Source organism: Chelonoidis abingdonii, chromosome 24 (genome assembly GCF_003597395.2).
Source record: "Chelonoidis abingdonii isolate Lonesome George chromosome 24, CheloAbing_2.0, whole genome shotgun sequence".
Classification (NCBI taxonomy): domain Eukaryota; kingdom Metazoa; phylum Chordata; order Testudines; family Testudinidae; genus Chelonoidis; species Chelonoidis abingdonii.
The window spans coordinates 6,215,211-6,227,913 of record NC_133792.1 but is presented as its reverse complement, the minus strand read 5'-3'; the positions used below and the strand labels follow the sequence as shown (position 1 = coordinate 6,227,913).

At 50.0% G+C, this 12,703-nt stretch overlaps 1 long non-coding RNA gene across 2 annotated transcripts; it reads left to right on the top strand.

Moving 5' to 3' along the window:
- Positions 1-1,935: 1,935 nt before the first annotated feature.
- Positions 1,936-6,082, top strand: LOC142045902 (uncharacterized). 2 transcript variants are annotated; one of them, XR_012654809.1, is made up of 5 exons: positions 1,936-2,102; positions 2,269-2,419; positions 3,994-4,739; positions 5,167-5,324; positions 5,565-6,082. It is a non-coding gene; the product is annotated as an uncharacterized LOC142045902 (long non-coding RNA). The 2 variants fall into 2 exon arrangements; XR_012654808.1 differs by having other exon boundaries at positions 1,936-2,419.
- The last annotated feature ends 6,621 nt before the right edge of the window (positions 6,083-12,703 follow it).

Here is a 12,703-nt window from a genome sequence, read left to right as displayed (position 1 = left end):
GCCAGCCTGTGCCTATTTCCCTGCAGTTTCACATGTGTGTTGGTGCCAGTCCCACCCTCACACTGCACAGTCTAATACCAGCTCCTGTCACTTGCCAGCACCATGACACCTGCCCTGGAGCTGGAGACCCAGCTTCTCCGATCTGCCCTCCACGCTGTCTTCACCCTGGGCATGGAGAAGGACACCACCCAAGTCCAGATAGATCATGCTAAAGTCAGAGGAGCTCAAGAGCCAGCTGTCATCCTGCCATCAGTCCTTGAGAGAGGCCAGGATATGTGTTTAGGGGTCTCAGCAGTGCTTCCCAGAAACTCCTCTTTCCATCCTCTGGCAGGTGTAGCCCCAGTTTCCCTAACTCTGACCCATGGCTCTCCCTTGCTTTCAGGATCTGCACAGGTTCTTGCCAGATCTCCTGGACACCATGCTGGGGAACCTGCTGGTGGAGTCCCCAGACACCGGCCAGCTCCTCTACATCTTGGAGGTGAGCCCAATGAGAAGGGTGGCGGCAAGTTTTCCTTCACTCTTAGATCCATTTTCCAGTCTGTCCTCCCAGCCGTCCTTGGTCAAGATGGTCAGTGCAACGCAGTGTCAGGGCCTTCCTCCTTGAAGGACAGAGGAAGGAGCTGGGATTTCAAGCCAGAGCTCTGCCTGGTTCTTTTGAGCACTGACCACAGAGCTCCAGCTGGCTTGGGGAGTGAGTCTGAACCCCTCCTGAGAGATCCAGAACATGGTCCTCAGAGAAGAGTCACGGGCTCCTTCCTAGAGAAACAGGAGGACCCCAGAGAATCAGCCCTTCTCTCTGACAGGCCCTGAGATTTCTGAGAGGATTGTTCAGGTATCAGGAGCGCAGGGAGGATGGGACCAGCCCCGACACCGACCATTGTTCCAATCTAGAGAGACAATGACAAGTTGTGACTTGCAGGATTCGAGAATTGTTCTGTGGGCAACAATCCCTTTCTAAAGCTCTGCGATCAGTGAATCAGATATTCCACCAAATGCACAATGTCTCAGCCCCTTGGGGATGGGTGGGGGGTGGGTTCTCATTTGCACAACACATGCATCTGCCCATTGATCTTGAGCTGCCTCCGTTTCCCACAGCACATTAACTACTGGATCGTGTCCAGAGAGTCGGAAGAGAGAGCCAGGGCTACTAGGAGCAGCACGGCCCTGCTCAGATCCACCATCACCCTCCCTGAGTTTGATGTAAGTGACCTCTGACCCCAGCTTCCTGACTCCAGGCGTAGGTGGGCTGGCTCCAGTGAGCTGTATGATCTGCTGCTGCAGGGGCTGTGGGTTAGGAGTGTTCCTCTTGGGGAGGCAGAGTGAGAGCAGAGAATGAACCTGGCTAGAGTCAAGTTCTTCTTATCCTAGTTAAGTGGTGACTTTGGGCTTTTAAGAAGACCGTGCTCCAGGTTCATGCCTGTCATCCTGGAGCAGCTGGGGAAGCAAGTCCTCATGGAGGGCCCTGCCCACATCCCTGTGCTCCAGGCTGCCTTGGGGACAGAAGAAATTAAGGGTCTGGGTCTAGCTCCCATCCTCTGGCATCTCCTGCAGAGGGGCTGAGGGAAAGGAGAGTCCTGGCCCGGGGGATACTGGGAGCTGACAGGAAAATGCTGATGGAGTCCCTTCTCCCTTTCCCATCCATTAGAACTGAGTGGAATTCCCCAGGATGGGTCACCACATGGCAGAGCTGGCTCTGTCCCTCAGTGACCCAGCCAGGACATCAGCCGGCAGGCCAGGGAAGGGGTTTCCTGGCTCTACCAGTTGCTGCTGCGCCAGAGGGGTAAGGAACCCAGCTGATAAATGGCACCCGCTAGAAGAGTGAAACTGGGACCCCAGCCAACATCTCTCAGACCAAGCCCGGCTGGAGGATGAGTCTCTCTCTCTTTCTGTGTTCTACACCATGCCCTGCAATTCTGTTGGGCCAGGACACTGTGCAGTCTCCAATGGGACTGGAAGGACACAAGCACTGCAACTAGAAGGACAAATGTGTGTATGTCTCTTTCTCAGGCCTGACCATCCATGAGGCTGAAGACCTGTGGTACTGGAACTGGCATCAGGACAGCAGGCTCCTGGGCTACAGGAACACAGCCACTGTGCGGGAGGTAAGGACACTCTGCCAGGGCATGAAACAGCTCAGGGCATGGGGGTGGCTGGGTCCCCTGCAGTGGCTGCATCCTGGGACCACTAGACGGAGACGCCATTTAAGCCCTGGGATTTGGAGCCTCGCTCTGGGCATTCTGCTAATGCCTCATGCCCTGTTGTTTTTAGGTCTTCGGAAAGTTCTTCTCAGAGGGGCGGGGAAGGTTCTTTGTCCGTACGGCAGTGCTGGCCATCCACGCCCCCCGGCTGCATGTCAGCCAGGCTGAGCTGGTCCTCACCTGTTCTCTCCTGGGGAAGCCAGCAGCTGATGGGGGACAAGGTGAGAAGCTGCATTAGACACAGGAGATTGGGGCAAGGCCCAGGCCTCATCCCCATCCTATGACCATTCGCTGGCCTAGCAGCAAGGAGCCTGGTGGAGAAAGAGAGGGAGAGCAGGTGCTCCCGGGAAAGGAGATGAATTCACCTCCATGAGCAGGAGGGAACCAGCTTGTCCCCGGAGCAGCTCCAGCCCAACTCTTTAGCCTGGCTAATTAATGACAAGCATTGGCTCATCCCGGACTTCTGTTCTTAGGACATGGTGCTATCACTCTTGGGAAGGGCAGGGGAGTCCCAAAAGTGTTCTCTGCAAAACTCTCCTGTCCCAAAGGGCCACACCCAGTTCCCAGTGGCCTAGTGCCTGTGTCCCACGAGCCACCACCCAGAGTTGCTCCCATCACTGGCAGCCTGGGAGGCCAAGGACTGATGGGTGATGACGACTGACCAGGCAGGGCTGAGGCACATGGGCGGGGGAAGCTTGTCCTGCTGTCAGCAGGGCTGGACTCAGTCTGGAGAGAACGGGAGGATTCAGTCAGCAGGGGCTGCCGATCCGCTCCATTCACCAGAGCTGCCATCCTGCGGCTTCGGTATTAGTGGCTGGGGTAAGTTAGGGAAAGGTCTCAACCTCCCCACATCCCACTTCACTACTGCAGGATCCAGTGAGGAGAACAGGGAACAGGTTGTGTTGCAGCCCTAGCACTGAGTTGTAACGTGATCCTGGCCAGGTCACTCTCCCACCTGGTGCCTCACTTTCTCTATCTTTCAAATGGGGATCATCCTGACTCACGTTAAGAAAGGGTTTGATCCTCTGCTCTCTCTTCCGAAATCTCTGCACTCCTTGCCCCACACAGGCCTCTGCCGTGTTCCTCAAACTTCCATGCCCATGTTAGTGCCTGTGTTACTCCCCAGTGCAAGGCCTGATGTACAGTCTCCTGCCAGCAAACTGAAGCCGCCCCTAGATCCAGAACAGGAATCACAGTTCCTGTACGCTGCCTTGTATGGAGTTTAGACCCTGGGCGTGGGGAAGGCCAGTGCTCACATACAGGTAGATCATCAACCTACTCCTCTGTCCCAGGTGCAGGAAGGCCTCTGGTTCTTGCTCCGGTAGCTGGAGCTGCTGAGTTGTGGATGTGGTGGGCAGAGATGGAAACAGGCCATAGGATTAATCAAATGTCAGGGGGAGACTCCCCGTGTGTGGGAGATGATGTTGCCCCCCTGTGAGGAATCCCTTCCTTGCAGATGCTGGACTTTGGTTCCTGGACTGTGCCAGGAAGCCCAGCTCTCATCCCTAGCAGCTTGGCTATTCCCTACCCTGCTGTACTCTAGGCCCTCTGCAGACAGCTGCTCTTGGCAAGGACTGCAGAGCCAGCTGTCATCCTGAAAACTGACTATTTATTCCTACCCTTTGTTTCCTGTCTTTTAACCAGTTACCAATCCATGAGAGGACCTTATGGTGTACCTGTATGGCACAATAATTCTGCATTGAATCAGTTGATTCAATTGCTTATTCTTTGGGGTTCAAACCCTTTGTTTTCCCCCTGGGGTGAGAGATCCCTGATTGTCACATCTGTCTTTCAGGCTCTGTGCCAGCCTTTCACACAGATATATCCTGCAGCCAGCCCAGCTCAGGGAGCAGTGGGACTGGTGATCTCATCCTGTCAAACCAAGTGGCATAGGTCTCATTGAGGCTCAGACAGAAGATCCTGTGCATCTCCTGGAGATAAGAACCGTTCACTCTTCCTGCCACTTGGGGCTCTTGCAACAAAAGGGACACTCCTGCTACATATCTTGGTTGGGGAGCTTTCCCTATCCCTGGATCCCAGCCCTGGTACAGAGACCTATTTCTCATCATGATATCCTCATGTTATTCTCAGAGGATGTATCCAGGATCCTGGAGAATATTTTCTGCAGGAGGTTTGAGTGGGGAAGAGATCACTCACTTTCACGACCCAGGGGTCTTCAACCCAGGTCTGCAGGGTTCATGGGAGCAGCCACACTCCAACCCTCCACCTGGCAGCCTGCTGGAAATTGCTTACCTAGGACCCATGAAGTTCATCCCCAGTTTGAGGCTCCACTCCTAAGGTCCTATTGGAGAAGTCCCAGAGAAGCTAATTGGCCCCCTGGCCCTGCTTAAGGCAGCAGCAGGAACAGGAAGCTGACTGAACATCAGGGCTGCTCCCTGTTCTGGACCGTTTGCTGCCTGTTTCTGCTGCCATTCCCCTGGTTTGATTTCCTGGCATCTGATTTGTGGTTGTGATCGCAAGTTTGTCTTTTGCTTCTGATCTTCCAGTATCCTGACCCAGCTGACTCTCGACTCCTGTCATGTGAGTGTGGACTCTGGCTCTGACCAGTAGTTCTGGCTGTCCTTGACCCAGCCATGACATTGACTTTTGTACAATTTCTCCAATGCCCTTTTCTGTTCTACAGCAAGATACACCAGTCCCTTGTCTCCCCAAGTCCCAGTTGCCTGCTCTTCAAGGGCTGATGGGTAGTGCTTGTATTGCCCCCACCCCCACCCCAGCTGCTTTTCCTATGGGAATCTCCCTAGAGCAGAAGAGAAATCTGCTCTTCTCTTGGGATCAGTCCCAGCAATAATTCCAGCCTCCCTGGCCTCAGCTCAGCTACTTTGTTTACCTGGGATCAGGGACCACTTTTGAAGCTCTTAGCCTGTGGGTGGAGGTGGGAGCAGAGGCTGAAGCTATAGCAGTTTCCATGGAAGAACATCACCCTGTCTTTCTACGGTCTGACTAGGGCTCCCTATCTATCTTGGAGCTGAACCCCAGATGGGAACTGATAAATTGTCCTTGGTGGGCTATGTTCTTGTGTGTGATGGAGCTGTGTGCCAGAGAGGGCCAGGAGCAGATGCACCACACATGGCCAGGACCAGGTTAAACAGCCTGTAATACTAGGTGAGTCAAAGCATGGGCACATATAGACACCTTGGGCATCCCTCAGGACTGAATCTGGGCACTTCCTCTTTGCAGTGCCACATCAGAGACCGCTGTTAGTGGGTGCCAAGTGACTGAGCAGATAACTCCTTGAGAGACTCCAGACTAGTTGGTGTTTCACTGTGACACTCTGGGAACTGTGTAAACAATGCTGCATTGAAGAGACTCTCCTGCTCTAACAAAGGGTTTCTGTTCTCCTAGACAGTCAGCCCCTGAGACCAGTTTGCAGAATGTGGAAGAGCCCTTTGGCGATGTGTTGGAGGATTCCCCATGTAGGTGGCAGCAGCTGCAGTGTCTGGGATCCCCATGGGCCAAGCCTCCACTCCTGACACTCAAGGCTAATCTCCCACTGCTCTCAGTGGGGCTTGGCTTTAGATGCTGGGCCTGCGTGCCTTGACAGAGGACTCAGGTATTTCCATCAGGCTGCTCAATGGCAAATGCAGCCATATCATCCACAGAAGAGAAGAAGAATGGAAATGAAAGAGCAAAGCTGGACCATCTGCTGCAATCAAGTCAGCAGAGCCAGGGAGAGAAGAGGGAGAATTCGAAGGTGGCTGGGGGCTGTAGGGAGGAAAAGCCATTTGGGAGCCAGGGGAGTTGAAATAAAGAGTTAATGATGAATACTGCAGGCTTTATCTTGTGTGGTGAAGGGGTCTCTTTACTATCACACTAACCTTTAAAATAGCTGTATCTGATGAAAGGGCAGGTCTATGAAGGTAAGAGATCACTCTAGGGGCTTGAAGTCCCAGATCCTGTCACTATTGCATGCTTCTACCAGCTGATCTCAACCCAACAAATCCCTGAGGTGGTCACAGTAGTGGGCTTTTGTCTTCTTTTTCTGAACTAGCCACCAGAAAAAGGACATGATACATATGGTCATAGAAATAGAAAGGCTTAGGGGTCACTTGCAGTGTTGCCTGTTAATATGGCTCTTATGTGGGAGTACGGCAGGTTACTTTGGACGAGGTAGGAGCCACATGTCAGTGCAGGGCTTTATACATCTCTACAAACCGATCACTTTGCGTGGTATTGTCAAGAAGCTGTACACCCCTTGGTAGCTCTTTTTAGAGCAACATGAACTCCCACAGGGGTTTCTGCTCTAAATTCTCTGGGCCGGAGGGAAGGATTCTTTGGAAAACAGGCCTTTCCCTTGCTCCAGTCCAGGCTTTCCTGTTCTGGTGCTGCAAAACTGATAGGGAAGGCTTAAGGGTTCCTGGAGAGCATGCTGCAACACCAGCAGTCCCATGCTGCCTCAGCCCTGGGGACACATTCTCTTTCTCCCCTGGTGTCTTCCAAGGGAGGGAGGAAAGGGACACATGATGTGGAGTTGCTCCCTGGCTTACACATAACCCATCTTGCAGTAACACAAGTGTGGACTCAGGGGAATGCTGTGCTGTGGTGTATGTGCCCTGCAAGACATCACTCGTGAGGGGAAGCAACACTGCTCCGACGAAGGGGGTATTCACCCATGAAAGCTCATGCTCCAAAACGTCTGTTAGTCTATAAGGTGCCACAGGACTCTTTGCTGCTAACACTGCTCTTGGCACTGGAATCTGGGCAATAAGGAAGAGGAGTCAGAAATTCTTTCTGGGGAAGGGAAATGGGGAAACCTGGCGGGATGATGTGTATGACTGGAATGTTAGTGTTGCTGGACAGGGTGACACTTTACATTAGGCCAGTAGTTCTCAAGCTGTGGGTCAGGACCCCAAAGTGGGTTGCAACCCCATTTTAATAGGGTCACCAGAACTGGCTTAGACTTGCTGGGGTCTGGGGCCAAAGCTGAAGCCGGAGCCCCAGTGCCTGAGGCCGAAGCCAAAGCCTGAGGGCCTCTGCCCTGGGCAGTCAGGCTCAGGTTGCAGGCTCCCTGTCTGGGGCTGAAGCTCTTGGGCTTTGATTTTGACCTCCCCACTCAACGGGGCTTCTGAGAGCTCAGGCTTCGGTCCCCCCTCCTGGGGTCATGTAGTAATTTTTGTTGTCAGAAGGGGGTCAGAGTGCAATGAAGTTTGAGAACCCCTGCATTAGACACATCATAACCTGTTTGATGTTCTTGGTCATTGAGAACCCCAGGACCCTGAATGGACAGGGATCAATCTGCTAATTAACTAACACAGCCCATCAGGGGAACGGTGGGGGACTGGCACAGTTCACTGAATCCAAACCAGACAGTAGGAAACACTTCTCCTTTTGCACCTATCTGTGACTTGTGGGAAGAAATGAGGTTAGCATGGGGCACTTCCTATTGGGAAACAGATAGGGGAGGTCTCACACAGCCAGGAGTAAATAAATCATCCTTGGAGATTTTTTAAAAGTATAGATACTTTTCTAATACCAACTTTTGTACCCAGCTAGGGGTAACTCTATTGTGGGCTTCCTTATGGTGGATAAAGAATAAGGGAATAAATCACCAGAATCAGATGGTATTCACCCAAGAGTTCTGAAGAAACTCAAATGTGAAATTCCAGTACTACTAACTAACTGGTATGTAACCTATCCTTTAAATCAGCTTTTGTACCAGATGGCTGGAGGATAGCTAATATGGCATCAATGTTTAAAAAAGGCTCCAGAGATGCTCCTGGCAATTACAGGCCGCTAATGCTAACTTGAGTACCAGCCAATTGGGTGAAATTATAGTAAAGAGCAGAATTATTAGGCACGTAAATAAACACACTTTGTTGGGGAAGAGTGAACATGGTTTTTGTAAAGGGAAATCATGCCTCACAAATCTACTAGAATTCTTTGAGGGAGTCAAGAAGCATGTGGATAAAGGTGATGCAGTGGATATAGTGTACTTAGATTTTCAGAAAGCCTTTAACAAGGTCCCTCACCAAAGGCTCTGAAGCAAAATGGGATAAGATGGAAGGTCCTTTCTGGGATAGGTAACTGGTTAAAAAGCAAGAAAGAAAGGGTCTGACTAACTGGTCTCTTTTCAGAATGGAGAGAAATAAATAATACTGGGACCAGTGCTGTTCAACATACTTCTAAGTGATAGGGAAAAGGGGGTAAACAGTGTGATGACAATATTTGCAGATGATACAAACCAACTCAAGTTAGTTAAGTCCAAAAGAAACTGTAAAGCGTGACAAACGGATCTCACCAAACTGGGTAACTGGGCAACAAAATGCCAGATGAAATTCAATGTTGATAAATGCAAACTAATGCACATTGAAAAACATGATCCCAACTCTACATCTAAAATGATGGGATCTAAATTAGCTCTTACAACTTGAGAGATCTTGGAGTCATTGTGCAGAGTTCTCTGAAAACATCCACTCAATGTTCATCAGCTGTCAAAAAAGCAAACCAAAAGTTGGGAAATCATTAGGAAAGGGATAGATAATAAGACAGAAATGTATTATTGTCTCTCTATAAATCCATGGTATGCCCACATCTTGAATAGTGGAGCTCATCTGCCCATCTCAAAAAGATATATGGGAACTGGAAAACGTACAAGAAAGGGCAACCAAAGTGATTAGGAGAATGGAACAGCTTTCATATGAGGTGAGATTAATAAGGCTGGGGGGAGTTTTCAGCTTGGAAAAGAGATGACTAAGGCAGGATATGATAGGGGTCTATAAAATGATGATGGGTGTGGAAAAAGTGAATAAGGAAGTGTTATTTACTCCTCATAACACAAGAACCAGGGATCATCAAATGAAATTAATAGGCAGCAGGTTTAAAAGAAACAAAAGGAAGTATTTCTTCACACAACACAGAGTCAACCTGGGGAACCTCTTTGCCAGAAAATGTTGTGAAGGCCAAGACTATAACAGGGTTCAATAAAGAACTAAATAAGTTCATGGAGGATAGGTCCATCATTGGCTATTAGCCAGGATGGGTAGGGTTACGAAACAATGAAGTGTTAGGTGTAAGAAGTATAAACTGTTTAATATGTTCAATTAGTTGTTTAATAAGGTGTTTATGAAGTAAATCACTGGCTTTAAAATAAGATCCAATATGGAGCATATGAACTATTGACCCTTGGACTCCATCTCGGAGAGTGGACTTGTTTACCATCAAGACACAGGCTCAAACCGGTCAAAACGTTTTTATCCCGCCAAACGCCTTCGCATCCACCTCATAATTCCGCACAAAAATGATATAAGGTCTTTGTCAGTTCTGCGGCAGGGCTGCCCACCCCAGCGACAGCCTGCTTGCACGGGCGGGTCTTCAGGTGCTCCTGAGCTTGAAGTAGTGAAGACCCCATGGTCCGCGTGAGATCTGAGGAAAGGAGGCCTGTCACACATTCTGCATCCTGATTCCTGGTGTCTACCAGGCTCCCTTGCCAGGGACGAAATCCACAGTCGTTGACTCACAGTGCTCTCTCAGAAGGTCTAAATTCAGCCGGAGACGATAGAGGTCCTAGGCTCACCCTGTACGTGGTATCACTGCACCTGAACAGTTTAGGAAAAGGTATGGGGCATCATTTATGTGTTTTCCAGTTTCCAAGGAAAGGGTATTGGGCCTAAAGCTTTAAGCTCTGCCAAAGCCAGTCACTGTTTTCATTGTATTACTTAAGTTTGCATTTATCCCTATTCCCCGCTCAGTTTTCTGTACCCTGATACAACTATTTTTGATTTGTGCCAAATACTTGTCTCCTCTTTATTTTATCTTACACACACTCAAGTGAGGAGGCTAATCATGGTAGATTGATATGGAGGATGCGCAGGTGGTATATCTTACTGCAGGAAGTGCTGTTCCTTTCCTATTTCTCCCTAGTGTGATTTAGAGCGCTGCTACACTAGCGTAATCGATTACTAGAGCGTTTAATTCGATTTAACTGTACCGTCACACTACACGCCACTTTATATCGATATAAAAGGGCTCTTTAATCGATTTGGTAACTCCATCCGAACGAGAGGATAGGCTAAATTCGATATTAACAATTCGGAGTAGGTTAGTGTGGACGGAAATCGATGTTATTGGCCTCCGGGCGGTATCCACAGGGCCCAGCTGACTGCTCTCTGGTCAGCAATCTGAACAGATGCAGCGGGCAAGGTAAACAGGAAACCCCGTGAACTTTTGAATTTGACATTTCCTGCTTTGCTCAGCGTGGAGCTCTATCAGCAGCGGGTGGCGAGCAGTCTCAAATCCAAAAGAGCTCAGCATGGACCGTGCGGGAGATATGATCTGATCGTGTATGGGGAGACAAATTGTTGTATCGAGCTCGTTACAGAACCATAAATGTCCAAGCCGTTTTGAAAAAAAACTCCAGGATACAGGCTGGCGTGACAAGCGTAACGGGAAGCCAGAAGACTCAAATGGACGGATCATGGAGGGAGGGAGGGGTATCTGAGAATCGCTTATCCCCAGTCCCCGCAGTCTCTTGAAATAATATTTTGCATTCTTGGCTGAGCCCCAATGTCGTAGGTTCAACACAGTATTCTGGCCGTGGTTCAGGGAACAGCTTCTCAGTTTCTTTCCCCCCCCCCACACATGAAAGAAAAAGGGAAAGAAACATTCCTTGAATACTTCAATGGTCACCCTACGTGTACTTGAATGCTCGGTAGCGCGATGCTACAGCAGTGAAGAGGCAGTATCTGCTCCTCTTCCCTCTCCCCTCCCCGGTGGTAGACGGTGCTATAGATCTCGCCCACCATCCTCGAGAAACCCATGCCTGGATAATTGCTCAATATCATGAGGGAATGATTCTGGTTACTCCCAGTAGATAGGACAGACACGGACTAATAAGCATCTTCATCATAGCAGTGGGGGCTTCAGCCCCCTCCCCCCCCGTGCCAGTGTAAAAGAAAAGATTCCATACTGCTGGACTGTCATAGCCGGGAGCTGCCTCCAAGTCTCTGTTTCTTTTTCCTCGCATTCTTTATAACTTCATGACAAAAATGTGGGGGGGACACTGCCAGGTAGCCCAGGGAAGGTTGGGGGAGGCAGGAAGCAAAGGGTGGCGGTTGTTGCAGGGGCACCCCCTGGTGCACATACTGACACGGAGCAGCTGTGCTCTCTGATACACTGGTTCTCTAATACACTTGCTCGCTTATTCTAGGCAGGACTGACTCTATTTTTAGACAACCATAAGGGAGGAATTGACTCAGTCCAAGTGAGTCATCCAATATTTGCTTTGCAAAATTTTGAGCCAGGTGCACTCATGATAGCAGCGGCGTACAAGAGAGGAAGAGATAAACCGTCATCCTCATTGCCAGTTACTCCGGAGTAATGGTACAGAACGACCGGTAACCGTCTGCTGCTATCATTGCAAAAGCAAGTGAATGCTGTTGTGTAGCGCTGGAGTATGCCTTCTGTCCGGAATCAGTAACACATACGGTGCCGGAAAAAAAAAAGCTGACGGGCTCAGTGGGTGCCGTGCTATGGCGTCGCCAGGCAATCCAGAGAAAAAGGCGCGAAAGGATTGTCAGCTGATGTTTCCGGAGGAAGGAATGACTGACAAACATTACCCAGACCCCCCGCGACAATTAAGATTCACCCTGAATTCCAAGGGGCAGGGGAGACTGGCCGGGAACTATGGATAGCTACGGAAGTGCTAACACCACAATGCACGCTTCAGAAACGACGTTAGCCTCGGAAGCATGGACGCACAACGCTGAATTATGTGCTAAGGTGGCGCAGAAATCAAATTTATAATATCAGTTTTATAAAACCGATTTTAGCTAATTCGATATTATCAGTAGTGTAACGTGGCCTAATTTTTTTCCTTTGAAGCGTTGCCTTATTACCTTGAGGTAATACTAAGCCGTCTGTTTGCCAGAAGCTGGGAATGGGAGAGACAGGGGTTGGATCACTTGGTGATTACTGTTCTGTTGATTCCCTTTGGGGCACCTGGTATGGCCACTGTGGGAGGATACGATTCTGGGCTGGAATGGACCCTTGGCTTGTCTTCTTCATGTGCTTGTCATCCCATTCCAGTTAGATGTGTGCGCGCCGCGTGCACGTTCGCATCGAAAGTTTTTTAACCTAAGCAACACTCGGTGGGTTCGGCTGGGTGCCCTGGAGTGGCACCACCATGGTGCCGGATTATATAACCCCTGCCAACCAACGCTCCTCAGGTCTCCCCCTCTGTTTTACCACCTGTGTCGGTGTTGCACAGTGGAGCGCGGCTTTAGCTGTCTCCATCGTTCCCTACTACTTGTAAGTTTCTTCGATATCTTTGTTGTATATAGTTTGAAATTTATATAATTACAGTAGTTTGATAGTTTTTAGATAGTTAGTGTATCTAGTTAAGCGGGGTTTGGGCCAGTAGCCCCTTCCCCGCACCCAGTGCCAGGGCCCATGCCCGGTTCACCGGAATTCAAACCTTGCTCGGCCTGCCACAAGCCGATGCCTACAGGAGATCCCCACGACTCTTGTCTCAAGTGCCTCGGGGAATC